This window comes from Hypomesus transpacificus, unplaced genomic scaffold (genome assembly GCF_021917145.1).
Source record: "Hypomesus transpacificus isolate Combined female unplaced genomic scaffold, fHypTra1 scaffold_91, whole genome shotgun sequence".
In the NCBI taxonomy this organism is placed as follows: Eukaryota; Metazoa; Chordata; class Actinopteri; order Osmeriformes; family Osmeridae; genus Hypomesus; species Hypomesus transpacificus.
The window spans coordinates 474,079-489,412 of NW_025814042.1; the positions used below are offsets into that span (position 1 = coordinate 474,079).

Consider the following 15,334-nt stretch of genomic DNA (forward strand, 5'->3'; position numbering starts at 1 on the left):
AACCAGACGGTTTTCAGAAGAAGACCGTAGGTGGCGGGTGGGGGTGTAAGGCTGGAGCATAGACCTGATGTAGTCGGATGCAGTCACATTCACCGCTAAGAAGGTCATTACCAGGGTCTTGAAAGGGATTTATTCGCCATGAAAGTTTGCACAGACAAGGAATTTGCTTTGGCAGGAAGGTGCATACAATAAACATATAGGAATCTTAAATGTAAATATGTGGTCTAACTATACTAAGGATACATAAACTAGCAATACTAAGTGGAATACAATTAAAATTAAATATACAATAAAATATAAGTTGCCATGAAATATAAGTTGCCAATTTACAATATAAAATACAAATATTACAGGAATTGTAATGTAGTTCAAAATACAAATTGTTTTAAGACATGAAGTCATTAAAGTCAGTGTGAATTATTGGCCTTGTTGAGGAGGCCAAGGGAAGAAAATGTTTTTGTGGCGTGAGCTTTTGGTCCTGATGGACCGCAGCCTTCTACCGGAGGGGAGTTCCTGAAACAGGGAGTGTCCAGGGTGGGAGGAGTCGGACACAATCTTCTTTGCTATCCTCAGGGTCCTCGAGGTGTGCAGGTCCTCGAGGGAAGGCAGATTGCAGCCAATCACCTTCTCCGCAGTGCGGATGATACGCTGCAGCCTACTCTTGTCCTTGGCAGTGGCAGCAGCGTACCAGATGGTGATGGAGGAGGTGAGGATGGACTCAATGATGGCTGTGTAGAAGTGCACCATCATTGTCTTTGGCCAGTTGAATTTCTTCAGCTGCTGCAGGAAATACATCCTCTGTTGTGCTTTCTTGGTGAGGGAGCTGATGTTCAGTTCCCACTTGAGGTCCTGGAAGAGGATAGTACACAGGAAGCGGAAGGACTCCACAGTGTTGACTGGGGAGTCACACAGGGTGATGGGGGTGAGTGTGGCTGTGTTCTTCCTGAAGTCCACAACCATCTCCACTGTCTTGAGAGCATTGAGCTCTAGGTTGTTCTGGCTGCACCAGGTCACCAGGTTGTCCGCTTCTCACCTATAATCAGACTCGTCTCCACCAGAGATGAGCCCAATGAGGGCGGTGTCATCCGCAACCTTCAGGAGTTTGACCGACGGATGACTGGAGGTGCAGCTGTTGGTGTAAAGGGAGAAGAGCAGAGGAGAAAGGATGCAGCCCTGGGGAGATCCGGTGCTGATGGACCGCGAGTCAGAGACTAATGTTCCCAGTTAAACGCACTGCTTCCTGTCAGACAGGAAGTTTGTGATCCACCTGCAGGTGGAATCAGGCACGTTCAGCTGGGAGAGCTTGTCCTGAAGCAGGCCGGGGATTATGGTATTAAAGGCAGAGCTGAAGTCCACAAACAGGATCCTGGCGTAGGATGCTGGGGAGTCCAGGTGCTGTAGGGTGAAGTGGAGGGCCATATTAGGTGAATCTACACGACCGGAAGACCGCAGCAATGTGAGCTGTGAGGGAGAGCTCGTCATCCATGTTCACCCCGAGGTTCCTGGTAGAGGATGAAGGGGTCACCGTCGCAGATCCCAAGGTGACTGAAAGATTGTGGGAGATGGAGGGTTTGGCCGGGGTGATCAGAAGTTCTTTTTTGGCGAGGTTCAGCTGGAGGTGGTGCTTGGTCATCCAGGCGGAGATGTCTGTGAGGCAAGCCTCGATCATAGCTGAGATCCCCGGATAAGTCGGGGGGAACGACAGGTACAGCTGCGTGTCGTCAGCATAGCAGTGGTAGGAGAAGCCGTGGGAGGTGATGATTGGTCCATATGGGGGGTGGGGTGGTGTACAGGGAAAAGAGGAGGGGTCCAAGGACGGAGCCCTGTGGGACACCAGTGGAGAGCTGGCGGGGGCCTGACACTTTGCCTCCCCAGGAGACCTGGTAGGATCTTCCCGACAGGTAGGATGAGATCCACTGAAGTGCAGTGCCAGTGATGCCCAGTGATGCAAATTCATACAGTTAGTGAAGCATATAGTCAAGGACTAGAAGTGTATAATTATAGGACTGTCTGCAAGTAGGGAGTTGCAATTGTCAAGCACTGGATGAAAAGCTGTGTGCAGTATTCTGTATGGAACAGTCAGATCCTTCTGATGTAGTGCAGTAGATACCGACAGGACCGTTATGTGCTTCCAACGTGCTCCTGGAAGTCCAGCTTGTTATCAAGAATAAAATTATTAAAAGATGGTGAAATTCTCTTTTTGACCTGGGGACAGAGAGTGGTGTAAGGATGGGTGTCACCCTGCCCCCACCTTTCATATGCTAAAATATGGAGTTGCTGGATGGTCTCTGCTTGATGGGTCTCACCCCTCATTGTGTAACTTACTGTTGCATTGTTATTCATATGTTGATAAGGGTCAAAATGTGGTCTGATTGGTTGTTCTTGTCGATAAAGGAAATTGTGAAGCATTGTTCTGTGGATTTTTCATCTCCTGAGGCATTCTCCTCAGCTCTGGCTTGTCCTACTCCTTCTCCTTCCTCACCTCTCGCTTTCTCTCTGATTTACAATAATCATGGTAGGGTAGGTAAGATTTTAAGCCTTCATTTTGTAACATGTTTACCTTGTAATTGATTTAATTCATTTGCAATGTTATTGAATGTATATGTAATTTAACCTTATTCTTGACTACTTTTGCTCTGTTTTAACCCATTGAGTCAAATAAATGCAATTTCCATTGGTATTGGCAACATTTGATGAATGTTTAAACACTGTTCAGTTTCTCCTCCTTTAAACCATAGGGGAATAGTTTTGGATGTTTGGCAAATATTAAACTCTCTACAGTGGGAAAGAGCAGGGTTCATACAAGCTGCCTAAAGTGTTTGAAGTAGTTGTATTTGACTTTTAGAAATTGAAGTCCTGGAAAACCCTTGAAAACAGTCATATTAATGACGAGGTACTTGAAAAGTGCTTGAATTATTTAACGACAATATATATGAATTTACAAAGTAATTTTGAAGTTTTTTTAAATACAGTCTTTTCGCTCAAAATTAACTCCTCAGCCCATCCCCTTCCTGCTAATTTAATTACAGTTTTTCTCCATTGCTTTGGTTCAATTCTTGAAACAGAAATTACATTTTCAAAGCTCCACGTGCATTTAGTAAAATAGCCTATATGGCTCAGCACAAATACATAGATCACCTTCAAAAGGTCATATCTCACCCAAAACAGTTAACTCATGCTTCAAAACCAAATCATTTTCTCATATAGTCAGTGCCCCCAAAATGAAAAGTTCCTTCTCGATTGCTTTGGCTCATCTCTCGAGAAAAAAGAGGACATTCTCAAACCTTTTAAATACATTTGCCAAAATAACCTAGATGGTTCAGCAAAATACCATGGCACACCTGCAAAGGGTCATCTCTCTCCAAAAAAAGACAACTCATCAGTCAAAACTAAATCCTTTTCTCATACAAATTGTCAGCGCCCCCAAAATGAAAAGTCCCTTTGGCATTGTGTAAACACTGCAGGTCAAAATGTTTAGATGTTTTGTCAGTATGGCAGTGGACCTTAGAAATCTCCCTCATCTGCACTGTGCTACAGTTACTGTAGTAGATGTTTTCTTTCCAGAATACAATGTGTCTCAATCTACATTTACATGTATTCATTTAGCAGATGCTTTTATCCAAAGAGACTTCCAAGAGAGCTTTACAAGAGTGCATAGGTCACTGATCATAACAACGTGATAGCCCCAAAAATTGCAGGTAGCCAAAACATGAAGCATACACTGTGAAAAACCCAATTAAGTGCCTAAGGGAAGAACCATAAGAGCATGTAGCTAAAGAAGTTACAACTAAACAACATCAACCTCAAAAGTGCAAGAGTGTACCTGTAGAAAATCAAGCAACAATACTGTAATGTATGCTCCATGTTTTGGCTAACCAAAATGTTTTCCATCTCGTTGTTTAGGATTATTGACCTATGCACTTTTGTAAAGCTCTCTTTTGGAAGTAGTTTTGGATAAAAGCGTCTGCTCAATGAATACATGTACGATGTAAATGTGTATCAAACAGAAAAAATATTACAGTAATTCAAGAGCAGCCTACTTTCACATCACATATTGCACTTACACTGCCATGGAAATTGTTACTGTAATTTCCATACATCATGGTTACTGTAACAAGAAATGTGTACAGCACAATATACTGTCATACAATAAGCACATCAAAACTAACATTATGTATAACCTACACTAGTAGTACGGGTAACCACAGTAATTTTCAGGCATGTGACCCTTTCCTAGTCCGAGTTGCAGAGGGTGCATTTCATGGCAAGAAGGAAACACATACAGTAAGAAAGTAAAGCAAAGCTGGAGTTTCACTAGTTGTCGTCCTCACTCTCCTGCTCATCCTCACGCTCTTGTCTGTCTGGCCACAGATTTCATTGACATCACATCTGATGTTCTCCCTTGTGATGCAACAGGGAAAGAATCGTTGTGCATGCCGCAACCATCCCCTACACTGATCTGCTGTGACATCATCACAAGCAGCATCCATTGCCTGAAGCAGGGAGCTCTGGTTTTGAGCCCGATGCTCATAAACCCTCCATCTCCATGCAGAAAAAACCTCCTCTATAGGAGTAAGGAATGGGGAATAAGGCCCCGTTTACACGGAAGAAAAACGCATACATTTTCATGCGGTTTGGCCTTTCATTTACACGAAAACGGAGGTTTTATCACGGAAAACAATCATTTCTAAAAACTCCGGCCAAAGTGGAGATTTCTGAAAACTCTGTTTTTGTGTTTGCGTGTGCACTAGCTTAAACAGAGTTTTAGGTTCTCAAAGCTCACAGTATGGGACTAAAAAAGCATCACGTCATGAGAGCGTCCTGTTTATAGTAACACGTGTGTTCAACTTCATGCAGCGCCGGCGTCGCCTGCAGCCCGGCTGACTTGAAGCAGCCAATGGCTTTCTCAGCTTCAACGCAGTCGGCTGTCGGCACCGCCGGTGGTGCATGAAGTCGAACACAACAAGCATAATAGGGTCATTTATTTGTGAATTGCGTTACATATCTGAATCACGAAATACATTTGTGCATCGCATTTGTGAATCATTCTAACAAATGAACCTCGCGCCTGAAAGGTAAAGGAAGTCGGTCGTGTTATTCGTATTTGTTGATTTTGAAAATTGTGATTGGTTTGCATGGCTTTATCCTTCACATTACACTGCCGTCTACAGGTTAGGCATAGTTATGATGGCGCTCGGGGGCGTATATGCGGGTTCATGTAAACAGAAACATTTTAGAAAACGTACTTGTGTGTACGACATTATTTTAGAAAACGGAGGGGCAGAAATATTCATTTCTGTAAATACCCGGCTATGTGTAAACGTGGCCTAAGGTGATAAGAGCACCATCAGAATTCTTGGATGGGCAGTGAAACCTGATGAGTGGGCCACGGTGGAAGCTTACATTGTCCCACACAATGACAAGGCCCTACCAAACCCCTCTCATGTAGAGGGATAAGATCGGAGTGCAGGCGGTCCAAGAACACCAGGAGCGTCTGGGTGTATGGGCCAAGACTGGGAATGTGGGTGACTACACCATTCTCTGAAATAGCAGCACACATGGTGATGTTGCCCCCAAGCTGGCCTGGGACATGCTCTATAAATTTGATGGAGGCATTTATACTCCTGGATAGCTCCTGTCAGCTAACTAAACTGACAGTGTGATTGGTGATCGGATGTGTCCCCTTGTTTAGTAAAGTTCTAGTGGCTCCTGACAATGACTGTAAGCAGATGATCCAAGAGATCCATATTACAGTATATACCATAATGTTTTTCATGGTATTATGTGCCTGAAAGATTTTGACAGTGAAGTGAACTATTGTGCAGGTGATGATGTACACAAGGAAATTATGCCAATATGTTTTGCAGAAAACAACCACTTGACTGAGAAGCAACAGTCAGTTTTGACCAGCAAGATATTTTCAATTGGAAATAGGCCTAATTGAAGGCAATTATACCTAACCATTTCAAAGATGTGGTAAATCATTTGAAATGTGTACAAACTGTAGGCAATTGCACTTGTCATTTACAAGGATGTGCTAATACAATTGCAATTTGATTAAAGGAATGAAAACTTCCAATATGTTGTGAACAAGTGCCCAGCGGTTTGGAGTTTTGCACGTGTTGTTTTGAGAATGTAATTTCTGTTTCGTGAAATGAGCCAAAGCAATGGAGAAAAACTGTAAAGCACCATCCTTTTTTTCTGGCATTCTTTGGTTTGCGTTATAGCATATGATCATGTTCTCAATTAATTTAAGGTTTTTCAAGCACGATAAGAGCCAAAGTAGAAATCAATTAGGTTCTGAAGAAGAGCTTTCTGAATTGGCATTCTTTGCACAAACACCAGACTCAAACACCGAGAGAAAAAACGCTGCTTCTCAGCCAGTGCGCGCCAGTACCATATTAATTAGGCCTACTTGAGGACAAAACAGAAATTGTCAAAATGACTATTTTGGCGAGTATCCTCGTAAGCAGTCTTTACTGAGTTTCAAAGTCTCAAATGAAGGTAAAGAGCTGTAGGAAAACTGGATTTGTGTCAGGTTTTAAAGAGACAGACGTCTAATAAACCCACTGCTGTCCGTCTCATTAATGTTAATCAAAGAAAAACAGAAAATCAATCGCTGCTCTTGATTGGATAACATATGTAGCTTTAAAAAGGATTAATTTAAAGTAAATAAAGTATATGTTTGATAAAAGAGATCTCTGATTGTAGTCCTTGAAAACCCCCAAAATAGTGCTTGAAAAGTCCTTGAAAGTCCTTGAATTTAATTATACAGTATCTGTACAAACTCTGGAAAGAGAGAAACAGCTTAGTATCATCAACATAGCAACGGTAAGAGAAGCCATTTGACTTGCCTAAGCTGGGTGATCTGCTTTAGATGGAGAAGTGGTCCCAGCTCAGATCCCTTTGGGGCAAAGTGCTGAAGCACAACCTTACCAGCCAACCTGAAATAATTTACCAGATAGGTAGGACTTGAACCAGAGAAGAGAGAGGATCCAAAGATACATATTTCAGCCAGTGTGGAGAAAAGCTATGTCAAAAGTGCCAGACAGGTCTAGGAAGATGAGGACATTGTGGGGTCATTGTGACCTGAAGGCAGCACAAGGCTATAACGGGAACAACAATACAATAGCTCCAGCTAGCATTGAGTGGTACAATGCTCACGACTGTTTATTTAACCTAAAACACTTTAACATTGGACAGCTTGGATAGCCATCTAACTAGACAACATTCCCAATCAGAGTGAACACTCAAATGATCTAATCTACAGACCATAGCATTACACATATCAAAACAGAACGAACACAACAATAGAACTCTGAACAATGCTTATTTAACTAAGCTAATGCCCTTAACTTCGTAGCTTTTCAGCTTGCCGCGGGGCATCCTGGGTACCAAGAGCATTGTCGCTACAATACCAAGCAATGCACGAGTTGATGTGTAACACACTTGGGTTTTGGATAGTATGTCCAGAAATAAAGCCAAGTCACTCATTTCGTGGCAAAATCCATTGTTATGTCTACAAAATTATTTTAGATATAGTATAAGTTTAGCTCGCTTGTAAATCCTGAGTCATATCAAATCAAATTCATTTGTATAGCCCTTTTTACACGCGAGCATGTCACAGAAGGCTTCACATACGCCCATAGAACTGCCCCATAACCCCAAGGCGCCCAACCTAAACCCTCAAGGAAGGCAAGGAAAAACTCCCAGAAAACTCCCAACGGGAGAAAAAATGGAAGAAACCTTGGGAGGAGAGCTTCTAATTAAGTTTCCTAAAGGCAACATATAGCGTGAAAATGACAGAGGGCCTAGAACTGAACCCTGTGGTAATCCGTATTTTACAGTGGAGCTTCTGGGTGAGCAGCCATCATGGTGGACATATTGTGATCTATCAGATAGATACGATCTAAACCACTGAAGTGAAGTACCAGAAATCCCAACATAGTTTTCCATACGTTCCAGGAGAATCTCATGATCCACAGTGTCAAAAGCTGCACTTAGGTCTAGAAGAATCAGGACAAAGATAGAGCCTGCGTCAGAAGCTATTAATAGATCATTGACTACCATGGCTAATGCAGTTTCAGTGCTGTGGTGAAGACGAAATCCAGACTGGAGAGGTTCATAAAGCTGATTTGAGGAGAGGTGCTCAGTGAGCTGTTGTGCCAGAGCTTTTTCTAACATTTTGGAGAGAAATGGCAAATTTGAAATTGGTCTGCTGTTGCTAAGACAACCTGGATCCAGGTTTGGTTTTTTAAGAAGGGGCTTAATAATAGCTTGTTTGAAATCATCGGGGACTTGGCCAGATACAATAGATTCATTAATAATACTAAGCATGGGTGGTCCAATAATAGGGAGAAGTTCCCTAAAAAAGTTTAGCAGGGAGGGGATCGAAAAGGCAGCTAGTGGGTTTCGAGGAATCTATCAGCTCGATGAACGCTTCCATAGAAATATGGTTAAAGTGAGTGAGAGCCTCAACATGCAGCATGCTGGGTATAGAGGAAAATTCAGTGTTGATGGCCACTCCTATAGGACTAGTCTGTAGTTTGACCAAAAATGCAATCTATGCAATAAGGGACAAAGAAATCTAAGAAATCATTTGGAGAGAGATCTGAATTAACAGAGAGTGTACTTTTCTTAGTGAGTTTTTGCAACAGTATCAAATAGGAACTTGTTGTTGTGTTTGTTCTTACAATCAATATAGAGAAATATTCTGATCTGGACCTGATGAGGACTTGCTTGTACTCCATTTGGCTGTCCTTCCAGGCCAGGCGGAAAACCTCCAATTTAGAAGTACGCCACTTATGGTCTAGTTTTCTAGGGGACCTCTTGAGAGTGCGGGTTTCCTCTGAATACCATGGAGCCAGTTTCTTGTATTTTCTTTTCCTTGGTTTGAGTGGGGCAACAGAGTTCTAGGGATAGCTGAAGAACCAAATTCAGATCCCTCGTTTTAGCATTTAATGATTTATTTGGGACGTCAAGTGCTTCTAGTGCAGTGGGTAGAATACTAACCAGTTCCAGAGCTGTGTTTGGGGTTATGCAGCGGCTAGTAGAAATATTCTGGGTGCCTCCAAGGCTCTGGCAGAGGTCCATTTTGAAGGTTACCAGGCAATGGTCTGATAATATAGGATTGTGGGGGTGGACAATGACGTCACTAATCTTGATTCCCCGCGTGAGAACCAAATCCAATGCATGCGAGTGAAGGTGGGTAGGTTTGGAAACTACCTGAGTGAGACCTGTGGAATACATTAGAGCAGTAAAGGCCTTACTTAAAGGATCTTTTGGGTCATCCACATGAATGTTAAAATCACCCATTATTAAGATATTATCAGTATGTCACAAGATCAGCACTAAAATCAGAGAATTCCTCTAGGAAGAGGGAATACGGGCTGGAGGGCCGGTATAGAGTAACTATACAAAATGAGAGAGGGGGGCAGGAGTAGTAGAATTATTCCTTTTTAAAATAGTTGGTGGTTTTATACTAATTATTTCAAATGATTTAAAGGTGTTTACAGATTTTAGGCTGAGGTTGAAGCTAACTTCATATATCATAGTAACACCACCACCTTTCTTTGATACAGGAGGGATGTGTGAGTACGCAAAATCCGGAGGCGATGCTTCATTCAGGGGGGAATTTTCGTCAGGTTTTAGCCAGGTTTCGGTGAGTCCAATCAAGTCCAGGCTGCATTCAGACATCAGATCATTTCTCAAAACGGCCTTTGTGGATAGAGATCTGATGTTTAGGAGCCCAACATTACAGAATGGGTTTTTGACAGCTTTAGACGTAGATAATTTGTCTGAAAAGGTGGCACTGTTGTCAGCCGTATGGCTCCTCTTTAAGTTCAGAATGCCCAGGACAAAGAAGTACCACAAAAGGAGAGCTTTAAAAAAACTACTATTTTTAATTCACATTTAAAAGTTCAAAGAATTATTTTAAAAAGAGAAACCAGCATTCTTTGGCTTGGAATTAATGTCCACAGCGAACGTCCTGTCGGGTCGCTTTCTGCTGTGTGGTCGTTCTTTCTCGTGTGCGGCCGTCCCTTCCTGGTCCGTTCGACCCTGTCTCCTGGAACGAGCCGCCACATACACTCAAAAATAGAAAGTGCAATCACTACTTAGTCGGCCAAACATACAACATAGCATGGATCTGGATTTCAAGGTTACTTCCCTTCATGTAGTGATTCGTGAGCGTTGGAATAATAATCTCTGTTCGTTCTCGTTGGCGCCCGTCTCCTTATGCACCGTCGCGTTGTCCTTTCCCAGGCCCGATTGTCCAACTACTGCGGCTCCCCGTTACGATGGCCCATTCCGTCTGCTTCCATCCGTGGCAGCTCGTTCGTCCGTCCGTCCGCTACAGTCTCTGTCGTAGCCTATTCATTTTATCGGCCATCACCACGTTGTCCCCCGCAGTGTCTTCGTTAGCCTCCGTCTGTTGTCCCTGCCGAGTGCCTGCCAAGTTCCTCGTCGTTTCGTAGCTTCTTCTCCTAATACCCCTCCGTGCCTGCTTGGCCGATTTGGTAATTTTCTATGTCCCAGGTAAATTGGCAATTTACCAACCCCAATAGGAAGTCATGTTGGGAATGTCCATGTACTCACACGTGTAAACAATCACAGCAAATCAAAATAAATGTCACAACACACTAGTAATTCCACCCAGAAACACACAACATTTCCAATAGGCTGACACTGTCATCAGAAAACTTCGTAGGAAGAGCAGCGGGGGAGCAAGGCTGAATACATATTAAATTGTTATAATTCCTAATAATTGAAGGCCGAAATTTGGAAAAAGGGCGGGGGGCCGACACCATCTCAATGGTAAAAACGACATCAGCAACCATACTGGCTACACTACAAGCTAGGCTATCGGGCCCCCAACAGCTCACAACATACCTATCAACAGACCTATCAGACTCTGTAAGAGACTGCAGCCCGGCTTGTTCTAATGAGTGTCAGGTCTGCTCTAAAATAGCTTAAATATTCCTAGACAATAGAAAACCACCTCTCCAGCTCGGATGGAGCACGTCACTTTTCAACAAGCCAGGTTTGGCCCAGTGTTACGTACGATGTTGAAGGTAACAATGTTTGACTGACAGTACTGGACCAGCGGAGAGTGTCAACGGTGTAGCCGGGGACAAACGATGCAGCGGGGTCATACGGGTTGTGTACATTTATTAATACAGCTGCAAAAAGGTATCGGCAAACCGCAACAAGTGAACAAATAACAATGACTAATAGACAAGGGACGTACCAGTACATAAAGACACGGAGAAGGGACTGTGAGCGATTCCCGATGAGACAAAAAGTGCATTACGCTAAGGACCGAAACGGCCCTGTTGGAAAACCACTAACTAACCTAGTATTTCCTAACCTAACTACGCTGAACTCTAAGTTACAAAAGCTGCAGGTGGAACCGCTCCTAAACTACTGTGCATAACATCGGTTATCTACGTGTTGACGAGTAAACCCATGGGTCTCTACACTATCTCCCTTCTCCTCTTACACATCTGGACAAATAAACAGCCGCTCAGCGCGACTCGCCCCTGTCCCTCATACGCCAACCAGAACACGCTTTATCGATGACGACAGTGTCTAATTAGGCCCGATTAGACACAGCCGCCTCAGGTCCGGATCTTGACGTCGGGGCGCGCACTCATCATCAGTCATCATCAGCACCGTCACAGGAACACCTACAGACAAGACACAAACAAAACACACACACCCTACAGGCAGGAGTGGGAGCCGTAACACCAGAAACAAGACCAATTATCTACAAATCCTAAACCCTGTTCTGAGCAGAAGTGAGCCAACCAACGGTTAAGAGAGACAAGTCTGCTGTAGATCTCATCAGTCCCCCTAACAGGTAGTGGGCCAGAGATTATTACTCAACGCCGACTCATCTTTTGAGCAAGGTCACATGCCCGAGGTATATCAATCTTCGTGACCTCTGATTGCCTCAGCCTAACATCATTGGTGCCGACATGAATGACAATATTATCATACCTATCATCAGTGTGTGTGCCATGTGCCTTAGCTTGGGCCTTTGCCTTAGCCCCTAGTGCTAGCCAGCACCCTAAGATTAGCTTCTATGTCGGTAGCGTCGGACTCGAAGGAAGAAAGCCGAGTAAACCTATATGTAAGACAGTAAATGTGTAGATTAAATCGGGAAGGACAAAATAAATGAATAAATGAAGTAATATATATTATATAGCGATTAACAAGAAGCAAGAAAAAAGCTTGGGAAGAGTTTGGAGCAGTAGCTCAGGTGCAGTGCGGTATGTCGTCAGACAGGAAGCAGGAAATCGTGTGAGTGTCACCAGCCAAGCCTTTTCCCTTTATGGGAGGCAGCCTCATAGGCAGTAGCGGTTAGAACTGAAACTGTACTGTAGCTAGTGGTATGTGCCAGTCGAGCCAGTGGTACGTGTCAGTGCCTCCTCTGGTAGGTGACAGTGGCTAGTGGTACGTACCACCACTGCCAGTGGTAGGTGACAGTGCCTCCACTGGAACATGACAGTTACTGTTCTGTTGATATTAGGTGCGTTCAACATGGACTGCGGCTGCATGAAACGACCGGCGAGAGTGGTCGCTTGCAGTCGGGGAGGAGTTGAAAACGGCTCTGTGAAGTCGGACATTTCAGCTTCTCGTGGTTTGCTGCGTTGACGTCAGTCACGGCTGATTAAACGCCGTTCACTTTACTCTATTTATAATTAAACGTAGTCTTTCCGTTAGTGAAGAGGCGGAGTAAAACCCTTTTCTTCCATACATTTTTTATTAAATTCAACAGTTTGGTCCGGATTTGAGCATTGGCGAAACTGAAGGTGTTTGAATATTACAAAACATGCGTCAAAGTTGTCGTGTGTGAGTCTGGCCAATCATGAAATAGCTATGTCGTCACTTGAACCCGTGCAGTTGCTCTTGTGAAAATGCGCTCGGCTTCTCAGCCGGCAGGTCTCGAATCGATCTCACGGTACTTTGATGGCGACGTCACAGTGATGTATCCTCGGCGCCGTCTCAAGTCGGACAAAAAGTCTAACCAGAATTCACTGTTTCAAGTCAGCCGCCTGCAGCCGGCTGCAGCGCTGCATGAAGTCGGTTCATGTCAAACGCACCTAGTGGTACGCAAATGTCTTGTGGCAGTTGCATTGGGTGTCTTGCAGCTTTTGTTTACTGTTGCCCAGGTGAAAAAAAAGTATACTTTAGAGTACTTCAAGCATATTCACATTTTCAATAATACGTTTTATCCCTCACAAGCTACTTAGCTGAAAGAGTGCTTTCAAAGCGGGGCGAAATAAATATGTAACTCCAGTTAGCAGCAACGTAGAAATATGAGGGTAGGCTTATTGGAAAGGTATGAACCAGAGCATGACGCGCAAAGGCAGGCCGACGGGCGCACGTGCATTTCCACTATGCAGCGAGCGAGACAAAACTTCAAACAGAGCTACCGAAATGGGGATTATTTTCCAATTTCTTATTCGTCTAAAAAAACACTCTACCCGGTGCGTCCTAGTCTAACTTGAATTACAATAGTGTCAGAATCAGAATTGGTGTTTATTCGCCATGAAAGTTTGCACTGACAAGGAATTTATTATGGCAGGAGAGCCTACCCAGGCAGCCATTTTCTGGGCCAAAATCAGTCCCCAATCAAATCCCACATTCGGGTGCATTACTGTGAATTTCAAGGGGAATTTCTCTGAGACTGAAAGAGTGCTTTCAAAGCGGGGGGAAATAAATATGCAACTCCAAATATTTCACTTTATCTTTTTATTGTGAAAAGTTTTCACAACATGACTTTGACTCACAATGACTTGGATACAGCACGAGAGTTGTGAAACAGACCAGGATCGGTGTCACAACAAACCCGATACAGCATGAGAGTGGTGTAACAGACAAGGTAGACCATGCGAGGAATAAAATAAAATGTTTCCCTTTATATACCGCTACTGGCTGCATCTCTCTGCTGCCGATCTTCTCTTTGTGCTGATGCTCCCGTTCTGGGCAGCGGATGCCGCACTGACGGACTGGTTTCGGATTAGGCACTTGTGTGGCCGTGCACGTCATCTACATGGTGAACCTGTATGGGAGTGTGCCAATCCTGGCCTTCATCAGTCTGGACCGCTACCCAGCCGTGGTCAAAGCAACAGACGCGCACACATCACGCACAAGACAGCTATTGGCACGGAGACTGGTGTTTGTAGGTGAGTTACGTCTCTAGCCTCATCCTTTATCTCTCTCTCACAACGTGCCCATGCCTCAGATGTACAATGGTACATCTTCACTTGTATTCTCCATCTCCTGATCTAACCACCGAATCTCCTCTGTCTCCCCTCACCCCCTCTCCTTTTCCAGGAGCCTGGTCGCCTGCGACTCTCTTAGCAGTGTCAGACATAGTGTTTGACTTGGGAAGCAGGAGATGGGACGATTGTGTGCCAACGCTTATACCCAGCTGACAATGCTCCTCTCTCGGTGTCAGTGTTCTACCTGCAGCTGGTGTTGGTGGGCTTGGTGGTACCGGGCCTAGTTTTGCTGGTGTGTTACTGTGTCATCGTGTCCAGGCTGACCCGCAGCGGCCCTCTGCAGGGGCAGAGACAGAAGCGCAGAGCTGTCAGGACCACTGTGGCGTTGGTCCTCTGCTTCTTCCTGTGTTGGCTCCCCTATGGTGCTGGCATCACTGTGGATGCCCTCATGCGCCTAGAGGTCCTTCCCAGGGGCTGCAGTCTGGAGGTGGTACTGGATGTTTGGCTGGCGGTGGCTGAACCAATGGCATTTGCCCCCCTGCTGTGTAAACCCGCTGCTGTATGCCTTCCTGGGGGTGGACTTCAAGAGGTCCGCCAGATGGGAGGACTTAACGCTCGGTCGCCTCGTCTCCAGTCTGAAGATTCCCCCCTCCTAGGCGCCCAAGAGACTCTACTACCACAGAGTCTGAGTCATTCAGTCTACACTCCAGCTAACAAAATATGGGTGTGGATGTTGGTGTGGGTGTAAATGCTTTGTCCTATATATGAGAAGAGGGTAGTCTGCTGATCCATGACTTTGTCCCTTGTCTGAAAGATAAACTTTTTTGTAAATAGGGTTTGTGGGTCAACGATGTTGTTGTTGTTTTTAAGTTTGTTTATATACAATAAAATTCGAAATCGAAATGAAATGTTTTCACTTTTTGTCTTACTCTTCCTGTCTCAGAGTTCTCAGTGTGTGTGTGTGTTAGTTTAAATTATTTTGGAGGCGTTAACCCTCCCTCCCAGTTAGTCCTGGTAGTCTGGGGATGTGTCTATATCACTGTCATCATCATCACACACCAACTATGACTCAACTTTGACTCATGATGGTTGCAAAAGCACTG

At 44.3% G+C, this 15,334-nt stretch overlaps 1 pseudogene; it reads left to right on the forward strand.

Moving 5' to 3' along the window:
• The first annotated feature begins 14,072 nt into the window (after positions 1-14,072).
• On the forward strand, positions 14,073-14,945 carry LOC124466326 (annotated as a pseudogene).
• Positions 14,946-15,334: the final 389 nt, after the last annotated feature.